At 43.7% G+C, this 17243-nt stretch overlaps 1 non-coding gene and 1 pseudogene across 1 annotated transcript; one reads left to right on the top strand and one right to left on the bottom strand.

Moving 5' to 3' along the window:
* The first annotated feature begins 10666 nt into the window (after nucleotides 1-10666).
* LOC123812320 lies at nucleotides 10667-10860 on the top strand. Its single transcript, XR_006784586.1, has one exon. It is a non-coding gene; the product is annotated as a U2 spliceosomal RNA (small nuclear RNA).
* A 641-nt stretch (nucleotides 10861-11501) lies between these two features.
* Nucleotides 11502-14899, bottom strand: LOC123811269 (annotated as a pseudogene).
* Between the last annotated feature and the right edge of the window lie 2344 nt (nucleotides 14900-17243).

Genomic DNA, 17243 nt, shown 5'->3' with positions numbered 1-17243 from the left:
GTGATCCCTCCTACTTTGTTCTTCTTTCTCAAAATTGCTGCAGCTGTTCAGGGTTGTTTATGGTTCCATATAAATTTTTGAAATGTTTGTTCTATATCTGTGAAATATGTCATTGGCATTTTAATAGGGATTGTGTTGAATCTATAAATTGTTTTGGGTAGTATGGAGATTTTTATGATGTTAATTCTTCCAATCCATGAACACAGTACATGCTTCCATTTGTTTGTATCTTCCTTAATTTCTTTCTTCAGGGTTGTGTAGTTTTCTGAGTACAGGTCTTTTACCTCCTTGGTTAGGTAACAAAGGCCATACACAAGAAACTTACAGCCAACATCATACTCAATAGGCAAAAACTAAAAACTTTTGCACTAAGATCAGGAACAAGACAAGGATGTTCGCTTTCACCACTTCTAGTCAACATAGTGTTGGAAGTCCTAGCCATAGCAATCAGACAAGAAAAATAAATAAAAGTCATCCAAATTGGAAAGGAAGAAGCAAAACTGTCATTGTTTGAGGGTGACATGATAGTGTACATAAAAATCCTATAGACTCCAACAAAAAACTATTTGACCTAATAAGTGAATTTGGCAAAAAAGCAGGATATAAAGTCAATATTCAAAATCAAAGGCACTTTTGTACCTCCACAATGAAATATCAGAAACAGAATTCAGGAAAAAAATCATAACAGAGAATCTTAAAAGTAGCAGGAGAAAAGGAGACAGTTACCTACAAAGGAGTTCCCATAACAGTATCAGCTGATTTTTCAAAAGAAACCTTGCAGGCAAGAACAGGTTGGAAGGAAGTATTCAAAGTCATGAAAAGAAAGGATCCACATACAAAATTGCTCTATCCAGCAAAACTATCATTTAGAATGGAAGGGCAGATAAAGTGCTTTCCTGATAAGGTCAAATTAAAGGAGTTCATCATCACCAAGCCCTTATTATATGACATGTTAAGGGACTAATCTAAGAAAAATAAAATGATAAAAAATATTAACAGTAAAATGACAATAAACTCACAACAATCAATAACTGAATCTAAAAAAAACAAACTAAGCAAATAAGTAGAACAGGAACAGAATCACATAAGTGGAGATCACAAGGAGGGTTATCAGCAGGGAGGGGTGAGGAGAATGGGGGAAAAGGTACAGGGAATAAGAAACATAAATGGTAGGTACAAAATAGACAAGAGGAGGTTAAGAATAGTATAGAGTATGTAGAAACCAAAGAACTTATATGTATGACCCATGGGCATGAACTAAGAAGGGGTGGTGATGTGGGTGGGAGGGGGTTGCAGGGTGGAGGGAAATAAAGGGGAGAAAAAATGGGACAACTGTAATAGCATAATCATTAAAATATATATTTTTTAGAAAAGAACATAAAATCAACCTGAGGTATTTAGAGTCTAAAAAAATGAATTCCTACAAAATTACCCATTTAGAAGGAATAAATAGCCAACTTACTTTTCTGGAATAGGAATTCCACTGGCATCAAAACATTTAAGAAACACCCAGCCACAACTTAATTTTCCTCTTTTACCAGTTGACTAGAAAATTTGAAAAAGCAGATAAAACAATGTCTGAAGCAGTCAAATTTATAAGTGTATATCAGGTCCTTTTAAAGGAATGAAATTACTATTCACTTTAGACTAAAAACTCTTACAAGAAAGTGAAGTATGCCTGAATTCTGGCCAAGATGGAGGCTTAGGTAGAAGTACTTCACTTCCTCACACAAGCAAAAGAAGGATAACAACCAATTTATAAACAATAAACAACCAGAAGTGCCAGAAAATCAAACTGCATGGAACTCCAAGAACCAAGGAGTTACAGAAACATTCACCAAGACTGGTAGGAGGGGCAGAGATGGGAGATGGGCAGCTGATGGCAGAGGACATGTGGCAAAACAGTGGATCACAGGTGAGGTAGGATGGGCTAAACAGGAAACTAAAGAGTCAAAGCTAGCTGTAAAATACTGCAGGGGTTGTCACAGTGGGAGAAACTTCCAGTCTCACAGGACAGTTTGTCAGAAAGTAGGACTGGAGAAGAGCAAGTGAGTGGCATTGTTCCCTCTCTGACTCCTCCCCCACAGAGAGTGCCACAGCACAGCAAAGAGATTTTCCCAGACCTGGCAAATACCTAAGGTCCCACCCTACATAACAGGTATGCAGAGACAAAGAAATATGGCCCAAATGAAAGAACAGATAAAAAATCCAGAAAAAGAGCTAAGCAACAAGGAGATAAGACAATTTATCTGATGCAGAGTTCAAAACACTGGTAATCAGGATGCTCACAGTACTGATTGAGCTTGGGCACAAAATGAAGGCTACCCAAAGTGAAATAAAACAAAATATACAGAGAACCAACAGTGAAGGGAAAGAAACCAGGACTCAAATCAACAATTTGGAACAAAAGGAAGAAATAAACATTTAACCAGAAGAGAATGAAAAAAATGAGAATTCAAAAAAATGAGGAAAGGCTAGGAACCTCCAGAACAACTTTAAGCACTCTAACATCCAAATCATAGGGGTGCCAGAAGGAGAAGAACAAAAGCAAGAATTTGAAAACTTATTTGAATAAATAATGAAGGAAAACTTCCCCAACCTGGCAAAGGAAATAGACTTCTAGAAAGTCCAGGAAGCCTAGAGAGTCCCAAAGATATTGGACCCAAGGAAGAACACACCAAGGCACATCATCATTAAGTGACCAAAGATTAAAGATAAAGAGAGAATCTTAAAAGCAGCAAGAGGAAAGGAGAGAGTTACCTACAAAGGAGTGCCCATAAGACCAGCAGCTGATTTCTCAAAAGAAACCTTGCAGGCAAGAAGGGGCTGGAAAGAAGTATTTGAAGTCATGAAAGGCCAAGGACCTACATCCAGGATTACTCTATCCAGAAAAGCTATCACTTAGAATGGAAGGGCAGATAAAGTGCTTCCCAGATAAGGTCAAGTTAAAGGAGTTCATCATCACCAAGCCCTTATTATATGAAATATTAAAGGGACTTATCTAAGAAATAGAAGAAGATAAAAAGGTATGAACAGTAAAATGACAACAAACTCACACCTATCAACAACTCAGTTTAAAAAACTGAAACAAAAACTAAGCAAACAACTAGAATAGAAACAGAATCAGAGAAATGAAGATCACATGGAGGGTTTTCAGTGGGGAGGGGGAGAGAAAGAATGAGGGGAGAAGGTACAGGGAAGAAGAAGAATTGGTAGGTATAAAATAGATGGGGAGAGGTTAAGAATGATACAGGAAACAGAGAAGTCAAACTTGTGTACAACCCATGGACATGAACTAAGTGGAGGAATGCCAGAGGGTTGGGAGTACAAGGAAGAGAGGGGATAAAGGGGAGTAAAAGAATGGGACAACTGTAATAGTATAATCTATAAAATATACTTAAAAATGAAAAAAAGAAAATGAAGTGAAGTACAGTGGAGTCTCTTTGTACTTGCAGATCATGTGGTAATGCCCAAACCAGGCTATTTCCCTGTTCTCTGTTTCTGAAGCACATTTCACCCTCTTCATCTGTCTAAATCCTACCTTTGCTCTCAAGACACCCTCAAAACCATTCCAAATGTAAAACCACAGAGTGGTCTCCAGAGGGCAAAGGGAGTGGGGGAAGGTAGAAGAGGGTATAGGATGGATTAATGGTGATGGAAGGAGACTTGACTTGGGGTGGTGAACACACAGTACAATATACAGATGATACATGATAGAGAGCTATACCTGAAACCTATATAATTTTCTTAATCAATGTCACCTCAATAAATTAAATAAAAAATAAATAAAAGGTGGGGCCTGTTGAGGGTAGTTATATACCCTTTCAATACCCTTTTAAAAGGGACTTCATACTAGACTTACTGGGAGAATCATTTTGTAAGTTATGTAAATGTCTAATGACTATACTGCACACTTGAAACTAATATTGAATGTCAACTCTAATTGAAAGATTTAAAAAAATTAAAAACAAATAAAAAATAAAAAATATAAATCAGATCATGTCATTCTCGAGTCTAAATGCCTTAAGGGTCCCAGCAGTAGTCAGCTGTCCAGGCAGAATCATGGCCAGGATGGGGTGACACTGATGGGAGAGGAGTGTCTTACTCATTCCCCCAGTTTCCTCCGACACAGTCCTGGTAGCATCGGGCTCTGGTGCAAGGCAGTACTGTCCTTTTTTTCAAGAATTTGCTAAGCGTTCACTTTGGCTGCTTAGTTCTACTGTAGGAGCAGAACACAGAAAACAATATTTAAAAATAAAAGCCTTAAAGTTTATGGTAGAATTTTCAACCCACCCCAGGAATTTTATCTGCCCACCTGCCCTGGCCTGCACCCCAGCCAGCCTACTCACCCAGGCCTGGGGGCAGAAGGCTGGGACAGTGCTACCTGGGTAGCCAGTGAACATGCATATCCTGTTAAACATCTGGACAGAACTACAGTTCTCTTGGGAAGGAAATGGCAGGTGGCATCTTGTAGGATCAGCCATGCATGAGGAGACTAAACTTTTCATCATGCAGCAACAGGACCACAGCTTCATGACCCTGCCATATTTTCAATCCCCCACTGCATCCCAGGAAACCCAGGAATTTCCCACAGAAGGAAGCAGCTCCCTGGCCTCTGAGAACTCACAAATCCTCTGCAGAGCCCTTGAGCTCTCACAGCTGATCTCAGACCATGTATCTTGGACACTTTAAGTCCTACAATGTGGCTTGTTTTGACTTTTTAATTCCACTCTTACAGAGAAGCTAGGTCTTGGTCCCTTGTATATTTCTCAAAGGTGTGTGAGCATCCAGCAAGTGGCAGCTAGACCTGGTATACCCTGGGACACTTGCTGAGTGACTTCAGACCCAACACTGACACCCAGTTTGAACCTGTATGAATCTGGTGAACACCACTTGGTCCTACCTGGAAACTCACTGAGAATCTACCTCATGCAACTTGAGTGTGACCAGAGGCTCTTTCAGTGACTGAAACTAACAAGCAGCTGGAAGAGGTACAGGTAGAGGTATGTAGAGGTAGATGGAGGTAGATTTTGAGACCATGTGACCATGGCTGACATGCCCCCAGGCCAGTGCTGGTAAAAGCCAGCCTCGGTGCACAGCTTGGTTCCTCCTGTGCTCATCCAGCCCCAGCAGAGGCAGCCACAAACTGTAGATCACTTTGTAGCTCCAAACACGTTTCCCAGGGCCAGTAACAGGCAGTGTCTGACATTGGATAGCAACAGAATCCCTCCCAAGAGTCCCCTGAACCAACGTACCCAGTGGCCAGCTTCAGATAACATCAGAGCAGGATCCAACTAGCTTCACAAGCAGCATATCCAAAGAAAGATCTTAGCAGGTGCCAGGCCCTGATGAGGCAAATTTTGCTTCATGTGGTCAGTACCTGCACAGCAGCTCATACACTGTGGTCAGGATTTATACTGATAGTCAGATAGCCTGAGGGTCAACTGCATGCATGAATGGACCAATAGCAATCAAGACTCAATTACAGCAAGAGGTTCCATATAACCCACATAAAGGACATTCCTGGAGCACCCAGCTCAGGTAATCATGAGGACTGTGCCACTGGGTCCCATAGGATACCTACTACATGGGGCACCCCACCAAGAATGGAAGTCATAGCAGAACCATCTACTACATAGAAACAAATACAAAGAAGCAGTCAAAATAGGGAGACAAAGAAGCATGCCCCAAATAAAAGAACAAGAGATATCTTCAGAAAGAAAAAAAAACCTAAATGAAGTGGAGACAAGCAATCCATTATACATAGAGTTCAAAGCAATGGTTATAAGAATGCTCAATGATTGGTGTTTCAGGGTTCTTAGGTTATCCCAGCAGTGGAATTGCCAGGTCAAAAGGCAGATCCATTTTTAGTTTTCTGAGGAAATTCCATACTGTTTTCCACAGTGGCTGCACTGGTCTGCATTCCCACCAACAGTGCATCAGGGTTTGCTTTTCTCCACAACCTTCCCAACACTTGTTTTTTATTGATTTGTGTGTGTGTGTGTGTGTGTGTGTGTGTGTGTGTGTGAATGTTGGAGGAACTTAAAGGAAGATTTGATAAAATTAGTGAAAACTTAAACACAGAGATAACAAGTATGAAATAGGACATAGAAACCATAAAAAGACTCAGAAATGAAGACTACATTACAAGGAATAAACAGTCAGTTGGATGAAGCAAAGGACTGAATTCATGATTTGGAATCAAAGTAGCAGAAAACAGCCAATTAGAGCAGCAAAAAGAAAGAATTTAAGGAAATGAGAATAGTTTAAGGGGCCTTTGGGACAACATGAAGCATGACAACATCCGTACAATGGGGGCACCATAAGGAGAAGAAAGAGGGCAAGGATGAAGAAACTATTGGAAGAAATAATGACTGAAAACTTCCCTAACCTTGTGAAGGAAAAAGACACACAATTCCAGGAAGCCCATAGAGTCCAAAATAAGATGATTCCAAAGAGGCCCACACCAACACACATCATAATTAAAATGCCAAAGGTTAAAGACAAAGAGAGGGTTTTAAAAGCAGCAGGAGAAAGACAACACAAGGGAGCTCCCATATGACTATCAGCTGATTTGTCAACAGAGACATTTCAGATGAGAAGGGACTGACACATAATATTCAAAATGATGAAAAGCAAGAACATACAACCAAGACTACTCTACCCAGCAAAGCTATCATTTAAAATTGAAGGAGAAATAAAGTGCTTTCCAGATAAGAAAAAGCTAAAGGATTTCATTACACCAAATAAGTATTAGAAGAACTCTTAAAAGGTCTTCTTTAATAAAAAGAAAAAATAGAAACATATTTAAAGACTAAAATGACAATGAATGCATACTTATCAATAATCACTTTAAATATAAATGGCTTAAATGCTCCAAGCAAAAGACACAGGGTAGCTGAATGCATAAGAAAACAAGACCCATATATAAGCTGTCTACAAGAGACCCACCTCAGAATGAAACATACACATACATTAAAAGTAAAGATATGAAAAAAATATTTCATGCAAATAGAATATTTTTAAAAAGCTAAGGTATCAATATGTATATCTGACAAAATAGACTTTAAAACAAAGGATATAGTAAGGGACAAAGAAGATCACTAAATAATAATAAAAGGTAAAATCCAACAAGAGCATATAACTCTTATAAACATTTGTGCACCCAAAATAGGAGCACCTAAATATGAAAGCAAATCTTCCTGTGCATATTATTAATTGCTGCTTTCATGCAATAACAGCAGAGTGGTTGTGATAGAGCTCATAATGCCCTGCAAAGCCACATGATCTGGCCCTTCCCACATGTCACTGGCATTCTGCTAGGATGATGTGAGGACTAGGTGGCAGAGCAGAGCACCCAAGTTAGGTTTGTCCACAGTAGCCTTGTGCACTTGGAAGCCTTGTGTGGCAGCTCTCAGCACCAAGATCTTCCTAATGAACAAGGTAGAGCTTTATGGCCTATCATGACCTAGCCTCAGGTCACTTAGCTCCACTTCACCCTACCCTCGTGGTGGAAGCAGTAACCAACCCACCCTCATGGGGGGTGGGGCCAGAGCCCCTACCTGTTTTCTATTTTACTATTGATTTACTGATTTTTGCAGAGGAAGGGATAGAGAGAGAGACAAACAGACAGACAGACATTGATTTGTTTTCCATGTATTTATGCATTCATTGGTTGATTCTTGCATGTGCCTGACCCGGGATAGAACCTGCAAACTTGGTGTATAGGGATGATGCTCTAACCAACTGAGCTACCCAGCTGGGGCCAGTGCCTCTACCACTTGGTGATGGATGTGTCAAAGAATTTGAAGCTATGTTTTAAAACTTCCACAAATACCAAAACTTAGCTAAAATGTGGGATATCAGTTCTACTGTATTAATTTCATACTTGACATGCATCTAAATGACACTTTAGTTTGATGTCCTAATTATTCACATGATAAAAATGAGAAGGTAAATGTGAGCAAAAAAAACAAAAACAAAAAAAGAAAAAACATCAGGCCCTTGTTATACTACTATTTTCGTGCTTGTAGGACCTCTGCCCCCAAAGGCTATATTTGTTCAACTTCAGCAGGGTCATACCAACCTAGAACTCAGCCAGGATGCCCCCCATGTCTCTGGAATCTGCTAGGACTCCACGTAATATTGTTAATTTCTAACCTAAAGAGGGACTGTCCAACCTGCAGCAGGGGTCACCCAGGGGCTCAAGAAGATGACACCCAATGATTCAAGTGCAGATGGGTTTGTGCCCCCAATTAAGTGGCATTGTTATCACAATCCAGCATGTTGAACATACCAGTGACAGGATTCAAGACTTGTAATTGCAAGCCCCATGAGCACATGTGAAATGTGTAAAGTCTCAGTCCTCGATGACCCCATTATAAACCCACATCCTATCTCTCTTTGTTTTCCTACCACCCCAGCCCTCTTGCCCCTTCCAGCCTTGTCCCTAGCTCTGGCTTGTAATTTGCTCCCCCCTCCATGCCTCCAGTCTCCTAGGTGGACCCCCAATTCAGAGCTGGCCTCTACCCATCCATTCTGTTGTAGTGCAGACTGTCTGATATTCAGACACATGCCTTGGCCCCAGGATACTCTGTGAAGGACAGTGTGCTGAGAAATGGCTTCCTCCCAGCTTCAGGGCTAGAGGGCCCTGCGTTCACTTATCATCCCACAGAGACTAAATGAGCACGTGCTGCTTTCAGATATAAGACATATCTCTGAGCCAATTCATGGTGCTTCCATCAGGGCCTCGAGTGCCAGTCAAGGCCTGGACCACTTTGGTCCTCAGCCACCCATGAGCTATGGCATGGCCCTCCAGTCACAGCACTCTGGTGTTCCTCTGCTGAACCGTGGCTCCCTCACTCACATGCCCTCCTGCTCCAAGCCTAGAGGTGGGGTTCTCCTCACTACCTAACATTCTCTGTCCCTCCTCCCCAATGTTTCTGCCTTTGAACTTTGCACTCTCAGACCATACCAGCCCTGCTTGCTGTGGTTATCCACAGACCCCTAGGACTCTCTCTAGTTCTTTGATGATTTCCTTACTTATATCCCTGGCACCCCCTTCATACTATCTTTGTCGTCGCCTTGGCTCAATACCATATAATGACCTTCAGACACTACAGATTCTAAGTCTCTTGAGCTCTCATCCTCCATTTAGTGTGTGAGCAACATGATGGAAAAGAAGTGCCAAGTTCTTACAACTGGCTGGGGGTCTGGGATGGTGCTTATAAGAGAGTCAACTCAATGCCCCAAACTCAAGGAAGCACAAGCGATGGTAGTTTCCTGGGCAAGGCAGATGGTGCCTGGAAGAGACCCCATTCAGCATGCTAGACCATGGACTGGGAGGGCAGGTGGATGTCTCTGTTGCAGGTAAGGTGGCCCATTTAGAATATGGAATTAAACTCAGTGTGCACTGCACTTGTGCGACCAAGGGCCAGTTTAACAGGAATGCATGCTGCCTGCAGTTTGTAACAGGAAAAGGATACAATAGAGCAACAGCAGTAAAGTAAGAATATTCACCACAATTAAAAGTTATTTGATGGTAATGGGTCCGGAGAGGCTGGGGGCTGGGTTCTTTGCCCTCCCTTCTGTAAAGGATAAGGCTGAATACATTTTCTCTCTTGGATCAGAAGCCACCTGACACACTTCAGAACCAGAGCCCAAAATGGGGGCTTAGCTGGAGATGTTTATATTTTTCTGCTCATCTGTACATATTCCCAAGGCAGCCTGAACTATCACCTTGATTGCACTAACCTTCACCTCATCCTATATACATAATATAATGTAATATAATGTAATACATTACATTACATTACATACAATACATTACATATAATGTAATATACATTACCTCATCACCATTTGCCTCTTTCTCTGCCTTACCTTTTGTTCAGAGCACCCAGCACCTCTTGACTTCACATTATGTATCTATGTGCTGGCTGACTTGACTCTTCTGCAAACATGCCATCATCACAAGGTCTTTTGGTTGTCCACTGCACTTCTAGAGCCTGGCCCATAGGAGGCGCTCAATACATACCTGTTGAAGGAGCAAAGGCGTGAATTCTCTTAAGCCAATCTACAAAGTTAATGAGATTCCAATCAAAATTCCAAGAGAACTTGATGAAATGATTCAAAATTCATACATACTTAAATTTAGAATATGTGTATTTTTTTGAAACAGAAAATATTTGCATGAAGACATTCAAAAAAATTGAATAAATGTTCAGAAGAACCTATATAATAATGACCATCCCACAATTATTCATAAAGCAGAAAACAAAGTAATTTAAGTCCATTAACTAGCACTAAGTTATATAATGTATGACATAGAAGGAGAATAGATACTAGAAGATATTATTTTTCAAAAGTATTTTTAGTATTAGAAGTAGAATATGTTATCAAACAGAAATATAACATCAGATCATTTACAAATACAGGTAAGTGCATATTTACATATATGCCTAGCATATCTGAAAGGATATACACAAAGATATGTATAATTATTTCCAATTTAGGATATGATAATAACTTATTTTAAACCTCTTTGCTACCTATAATCACAAATTATTTTCATAATAAAAATCTATTTTTATTATGAAAAAGGAAAACTAGAATCTAGTACAATTTCTTTATTGTAAGGATGAAGAAATCTCAAGATTTAAATTGTATCGCTTCTCAGCCTTTTGGCTAAGATCAAGTGTAGTATCTGTTCTTATCAGTTTAAATTGCGAAAGTGTGTGTGTGTATTTAATACTGAAGGTGGGGGTAAGGAAGTTTCCCAGTATAATCCACCTGGAAACATCAGCAGGTTTGGTGTTGCCTAAAAGTTGGGAGTTGTTTTAATATTTTTCTTAACCAAGTTGTACATGTAAAAATAAATCCCATGCCTAGCTATCAAACTGCATTGTGGTTGGACACTCAGTTCAGAAGTAAATACACTGAACTAACTGCATCACAGAACACTAACGCAGCAAAATACAGTGCACAAGTATGTCAATTTGTTCTGCTTTCATTCACACACACACTGTCTTGTTTCTTTGCAGGTCTATCTGCTTTGTCCATTTATTTCTCAGCACCATTTTAGGACTGTCAATTGCCTTGCTCTTTGTTAACTATTTTATATTTATTTCTATTTCTATTGTATTCAAACTCATCAGTTCATTTGTTAAGCTACTTGCTATTCTGTTTTTATGTTTTTTTTCTCTTTAAAATCTTGTTCTTACACCAGTGAAGGAAAAAAATCTATTTTAATGTTATATAAAAAGTCACAACTTCCTAATTATGTTTAAGTTCTTAAAGTTTTTCAATATTTGTATTAAACATTTTACTCTGTTTCTTTTACCTTACCTTTAAACTTTACCTTTCCTTCTTTTAGTTTTCCCCCTTCCCTTTATTACCTTAGCATGTAGTGTATCTCAGAGGACCTGCCTCTGGTTCAGTTCTATCATTTTTTAAAATATAAGTTCCATTTCATTTTTTTCCAGAAAACTTTTCTTAAATCCTTAAGGACTCAGCTCCTCAGATGGGTTTGGTGGTGGTCATGGGGCAGCACCCATGTGTCTAAACAGAATGGGGGTGTGTGGTCCTTCCAGGTTTCCCAAGAGGGATTCCTGATGACCTTCCTGCGAGTGGCACAACTCACACCGTCAGGTAGCTTCACATACCATTTGGGAAGCACATAGGTGTCGAAGACACTTGTTTTGGGAATGTTCCCAACAGCTCCTGCCTCTAGAATGTTTCAATGATGAACTCCTTAATGGGCTTGTCCTTGGGCAGGAACTGGGCACAGCAGGTGCAGCGAATAGGCTGCACATGGCCGTGGCCTTCCTTTGGCACAACCTTGTTCCATCTTTCCTTGGTCACATTGGAGCAAGGATCTGAGGGCACATTCCATCATTACTATCTTCCTAGTTTCTTATCATCCAAACAAGCATTAAAGGGGTTCCTACTCATTCTGTGGAAATGTACACACATCCTGCAAAATGTATGGTGCTTATTGTGCTATTCTTAAAAAGAATATTTTCTATTGTCCAGCAAACTTTTACCTAAGAGCTAATAGTTTCTATGAAGAGAGATTTTGTATCCAAACATGTTTTCAATGAGGACAAAGTTCATGAGTATGCAAGGACAATAATGAATCACTTCTACTTCTGCATCAATCCTTCAGTGACTTCATTTTGCCTCAGAATAGAGTTCAAAATGTTTAAAATGAGTTCTTGGCCTTGAATGTCCTGCAGACCAACTTGGACCAGGGCTCCAGCTGGCAGGACAGGGTGTAACTACAGGACAGAGAGGCACCTGTGAGCTCCCAGGAGCCACACCTCAGGTGTCCTTCCCGTGTCAGGTGCCCCAGGAGATGCTACAGCACAAGATCTGGGGCTGAGCAGGGAGCCACAGACACAGGTTCTCTGGACTGGCCAGCAGGGGAGTCCACTCCCACCCTTGCCCACATCCTGCCCAGCCTCACCTCTCCTTCTCGCTGAGCCGCTCCAGGGCCCAGAACCAGGCCCCGAATCGCTCCTTGGGCTCTATGCTGTAGAGCTGAGCAGCCTGCTGCAGGAGCATGATCTCCTCCAACACTTTGAGTTCCTGGGGCCCGAGGGAGGGGGAGGATGCAGACAGTGGCAGAGCTGGGGGTGAGGGTGGGGCAGGGGACTGTTCCTGGGCCTTTGCACACATAGCGCCCTCCTCCCCCGAATTCCACCCAGGCCCTGCCTGTGCTCACAGATGGGCATCGCCAGCCCCTCCTGCTGGAAGTTATCCTTGATGCCATCCTTGATGCCATCCTGCTACCCCCAGCCACCAACTAGAGGGGTCTCCCACTTCTATTCTCAGATTCTCCCAGTAAATGTCAGATGCAGGGGATGGAGCCCAGCCGTGTGCTGGCCAGGGCGTCTCTCACTGCCTCTCCCCTCCCCTGCCCCACAGGGAGTGTCACAGCTACTCACCTTCCTCTTCTTTGCTAAAATTTTCACATGTCCCTGGAAGGCAGACAGCCAAAGTCCATCAGAAAGAGTCCCCCAGCCATGACCACCCCCATGCCCATACTTTCTCAGGTGAAACTAGGTCAGGTCCCAGGAGGACCTGAATTTTGAGCTTTTATTTGGAAGGCAAAGGATATCAAGAAAAAAAGAACCAAAAAGGGTTGATGTCTTCATCAAGATCTAGTAAATGTGCCCTGCCTGGTGTGGCTCAGTTCGCTGGGGCATAATCCTGTAAACTGAGAGGTCACAGGTTGGGTCTCCAGTGGGCGGAAGGGGGAGGCATGTGAGAGGCAGCCAATCAGTGTTCCTCTCTCACTCCCTCCCTTCCTCTCTCTAAAAATATCAAGGTGAGGACAAAGGAATAAAAAATAGTTTGAAAGGTGTAGTAAATGCCTGCACCATAAATACGAGGAGTTTCTTAATCTGGAAGTGACACAGCAGTTGTGGGATACCTTTGAAAGCCAAGTTTTCAGCATAACTGCAATAATCCACCCACAGGTTACTTCCAGCAAAGGTCCAAAAGTGCATACAAAAGCTACCCTTATTGGAGCCATGACTGGGAATCTCTTTGAAAAATATCCAGTTCTGCTGCCTTCATAAAGATGATAGATGTGGATTTAGTAACAGTTCTCTAAAAATGGAAATGAAAGGACAACTTTGAGAGATGAAGTTGTGCCCAACTGTTGCCCCTCGGAAATGAAGGGCATCTGAGAAATAGACGTGAAGGGGCAGAGGGCGTGTCAACTTCACTTTGGGTTTCAGGCTTCTCCCAGGGTTGGCTGTTCGTGTGTTTGTATTTGCCTCCCATTGCAGCTCATGAGCAGGAAGCTCAGCGGCATCAGAGGATTTGTCCGAAGTAAAGTGAGGCCACTAACTCTTCTGTTGTCACAAACCATCACAATGCACAAAGTATAGCATGATTTCAGCACAAGTGACCTTTTCACTGGGATGACCCAGCATCTCTGAGGAGGCAATGACTGGAAAGGTCACAGCCCTAAATGTGGCAGCACTGTTCTCACTGCACTACAGCAGGGACCGACTGGAAATGAGGTGACAACAGTGCGCATCCCAGCTAAGGGTTAGTGGCAGTGAGAGCATTAGGCTCTGGGCTGCATCATTGTCATCATAGGGCTTTTATCTCTCCTGCCCTTCAGCTTGTCTCCCTCTAAGAAGGAGCTGCCACCCATGCCAGAGGAGGAGTACAAAGGACCTTAACTGTCTACCAGTAATCACTGCCCTCTGCCAACCAGAGGGAAAAAAAAATTCCTATTGAATTGAAACAGAATGATTGTCCTTCCTGTACTATCCTAAGAAGTTAGCATTGTGAAAAGGAGCCGCCCTCTAAGATTTGATTCCCCCGACCCAGCCACAGTGCAAACGCCGCTAATCCACAGGCACCCGCACAAAGCCCTTGGACGGGAGTCTGGGGAGGTGAGGCTCCTTCTGTCACAGCTGCAACTCTCTCACTCAGGGTTTGACTGGTGCCAAAAGCAGCCTGTAATGCTTTACTATGAGACACAAGAAATCATGGACTTCTAAGCCCTCTTCTGTCCCCTCTATTTTCATCAGCTGCTTCCTGGAAGGTCAACTGAGGCAACAGAAGGAAAAGAATGACTTTCAACTGTCCTATTGGAAAACAGCGGTTTTGGTAAAAGTTGAATGATGGGAGCTTGAAAATGACTGTAACAAGCTTAGACATCATCGTGGGTGTGGCTGTCCCCCATCCTTTCTCCTGCCAAGAAGCTGTGCTACTTCCATCTACCCCATCGCAGAGAAGCCAGCATCTCCTCAACCCTCCTCCTCTCCCAGGTGAGAAGGGGGCCTGTCTGGGGCCTGCCCGGCCTCTCCACCCAGGCCTCATCACTCAGCCGCGCCCCCCACTTCTGTCCTCGGCCAAGTGCTCCCACCATAGCCATGATCGGTACACCTCACAGCAATCAAGTCAGAGTGTCCGTCTGGCTGGACTCCGTCTGGCTTGACTGGAGTCTGCCCTAAAAATGTCATTCCACTGGAAGGGCACTGGCTGGTACTTAGGGAGGCAGTCATAATTTCACGCGTAGACCCTTCTGCTTTTTTTTGTTACTATGCAATAGAACTAGCATTTATGCCACAGTCCTTACTGCACACAGAGGTTGTGCCATCTCTGTTGATAAAATGGGGAGCACCTGACATTCTGACACACTGACGTACCTCCGGTTCCAGCACAGATTGCTATTCAGTCAACACTCACTGAATATGTCCATGGTTAATTTTATGTAGCTATGGCACCCAGACATGTGGTCAAACACCCACCTGGATGTTGCTGTGAAAGGTATTTTTTAGATGAGATTAATATTTATATCTGGAGCTTAAAGGAGAAATCAGGGCTGCCTTCAGGGATGGGGGTGCCCTCAGGACCCCTGCCCTCTTCTCCCAGCTAGTGTGCCCCTCCCCTAGTCACACTGCAGGGGTCGGGGACAGGGTCGTCCTTACATTCTCAGTGAGCAGCAGAAGTGAGCTTCTGAGTGACCTGCCAGTGGGCAGTATGCTCTGGTGGAAAGAAGGCAGATTGAAGGCTGCTTTAAACAAACTCAACTTTCTCATTTGTGGAAGGGTAATAGTCATATTAGCCACCTCCGTAATATACATCTCTCCAACTGGACTCCTAAATTCCAGGTGCCCATTGGCTCCCTTGCCATCTACCAAACTCTGTCTGATGCCTTGGCCAACTCTCAGGGCCCTGCAAACATGGCCGTGACTCTCCAGTCCAGCTCCCCCTTACACCTCGCCCCTACACACCCCTACAAGCATTCATGTTCCAGGGCCTTGAGTGAGTCACAATCCCTGAAAGTTGTCACATTGTGCTTCATCTCTTGTTATCTTTCTCCATCTGGAACTCTTCCATCATCACTCATCAAGATTACTTCAAGCCCAGATCAAGTACCACCTTTACCAGAGAGGCATGCACACGGGCCCAAGCGTCCTTGCACATCCTTGCTGAGCAGGCAAACTGCAAGGCCTAACCACCCCTGACCCTGAGCCATACTGGGCCTGGTCGCAGAAGCAGTGAAGTTGGTCACAGTGGCAGCGGTGAGACCACTGCCAACTGTACAGGGCATGGGCTGTTTGTTCTCACTGCACAGGGTGCCCAGCTGCCAGCCTGAGAACCCTCAGTAAATGGGCCCATGGCACAGCTCCAAGGAGCTTGGGGCCAAGGCCCATGCACCAGGCTGCTGCTGCTGCTGCTTGCTGTGCTGTGGGTGACAAACGCTTTGCTGTGGTCAGTTGAGTTTTATGTCTAATTTCAGCTCCTGTGTCAAGGCAGTGTGTTGCTTGCTGAGCCTTTCTTCCCACAACCCCATGACATGGTGGGAGGCAGGACCAGATCTCCTTGGAAAATCTTGGGCTTTTGTATTGTAACATCCCAGTAAAAGTCTCTGCTATGTCATTACATGGATCAGGAATGACTTATTCACCCTCAGTCCACAGGATGTAAAGGAGGATTTCTGTCCCACATAAGAAATATGTGTTGTGTTACTACTTACATGGGTGACACTGTGCTAGGCATGGCAGTGACAGAGAGGACCAGACAGAGGAGTAATCCCTGGAATACAGTTAAGAAGGAAGAGTGGGCCCAGCGTCCGTGGACACAGAGGATGCTGTTCAAGCCTCTGGAGGACAGACAGCAGGAGCCCAGCAGCAGCATGTGCGAGACAGGCCTGGGTGTGCCGAGAACACAGAAAGGCAGCGAGAGCGACTGGGCATATGCGGCAAACAGAACAACGCAGAGGAGCCTGGAGGTCAGCAGGGCGAACTACAGCAGGCCTAAGCAGGAGCGGCTGCATGGCCATGAAGGCCGGGCCACGGGGAGCCACTGCAGAGTGACACGTGGGGCTGGTCCAGTCCTCACCTCACAGACAGGAGCACTACATCCCAGAGGGCAGGGTCTGGCCCCTGACACGGAGCTCGCCATGCAGAGCAGGCCCCATCTCCAGCTCACTCTCATGTGTGAACTGCCAAGGCCGTGGAGACTCACACCACGGGCAGGGACAGCTGCCAGGTGAGTTTTCATGGAAGCCTGAGAGTCACCACTGTTTCCGAGGGCCCCTCTGGGTGGCAGCACGGTGTCTTGGTGACATGGAGACAGAACTGAGGGCGCCGTGCACAGGGCCATCGCCGTTCAGCTTCAGAGAGAAATATGCAGTGCTTCCCAGGCCAGAGGAATGATGAAAGGCCACTACAAACCTGCACTGCAGGGACGAAGCTCAGGCCAGGATGGGA

This window comes from Phyllostomus hastatus, unplaced genomic scaffold (genome assembly GCF_019186645.2).
Source record: "Phyllostomus hastatus isolate PE091 unplaced genomic scaffold, TTU_PhHast_1.1 phas_scaffold_78, whole genome shotgun sequence".
NCBI classification, from domain to species: Eukaryota; Metazoa; Chordata; class Mammalia; order Chiroptera; family Phyllostomidae; genus Phyllostomus; species Phyllostomus hastatus.
The sequence above is the reverse complement of the archived record's forward strand: the minus strand, read 5'-3'. Positions and strand labels throughout refer to the sequence as shown.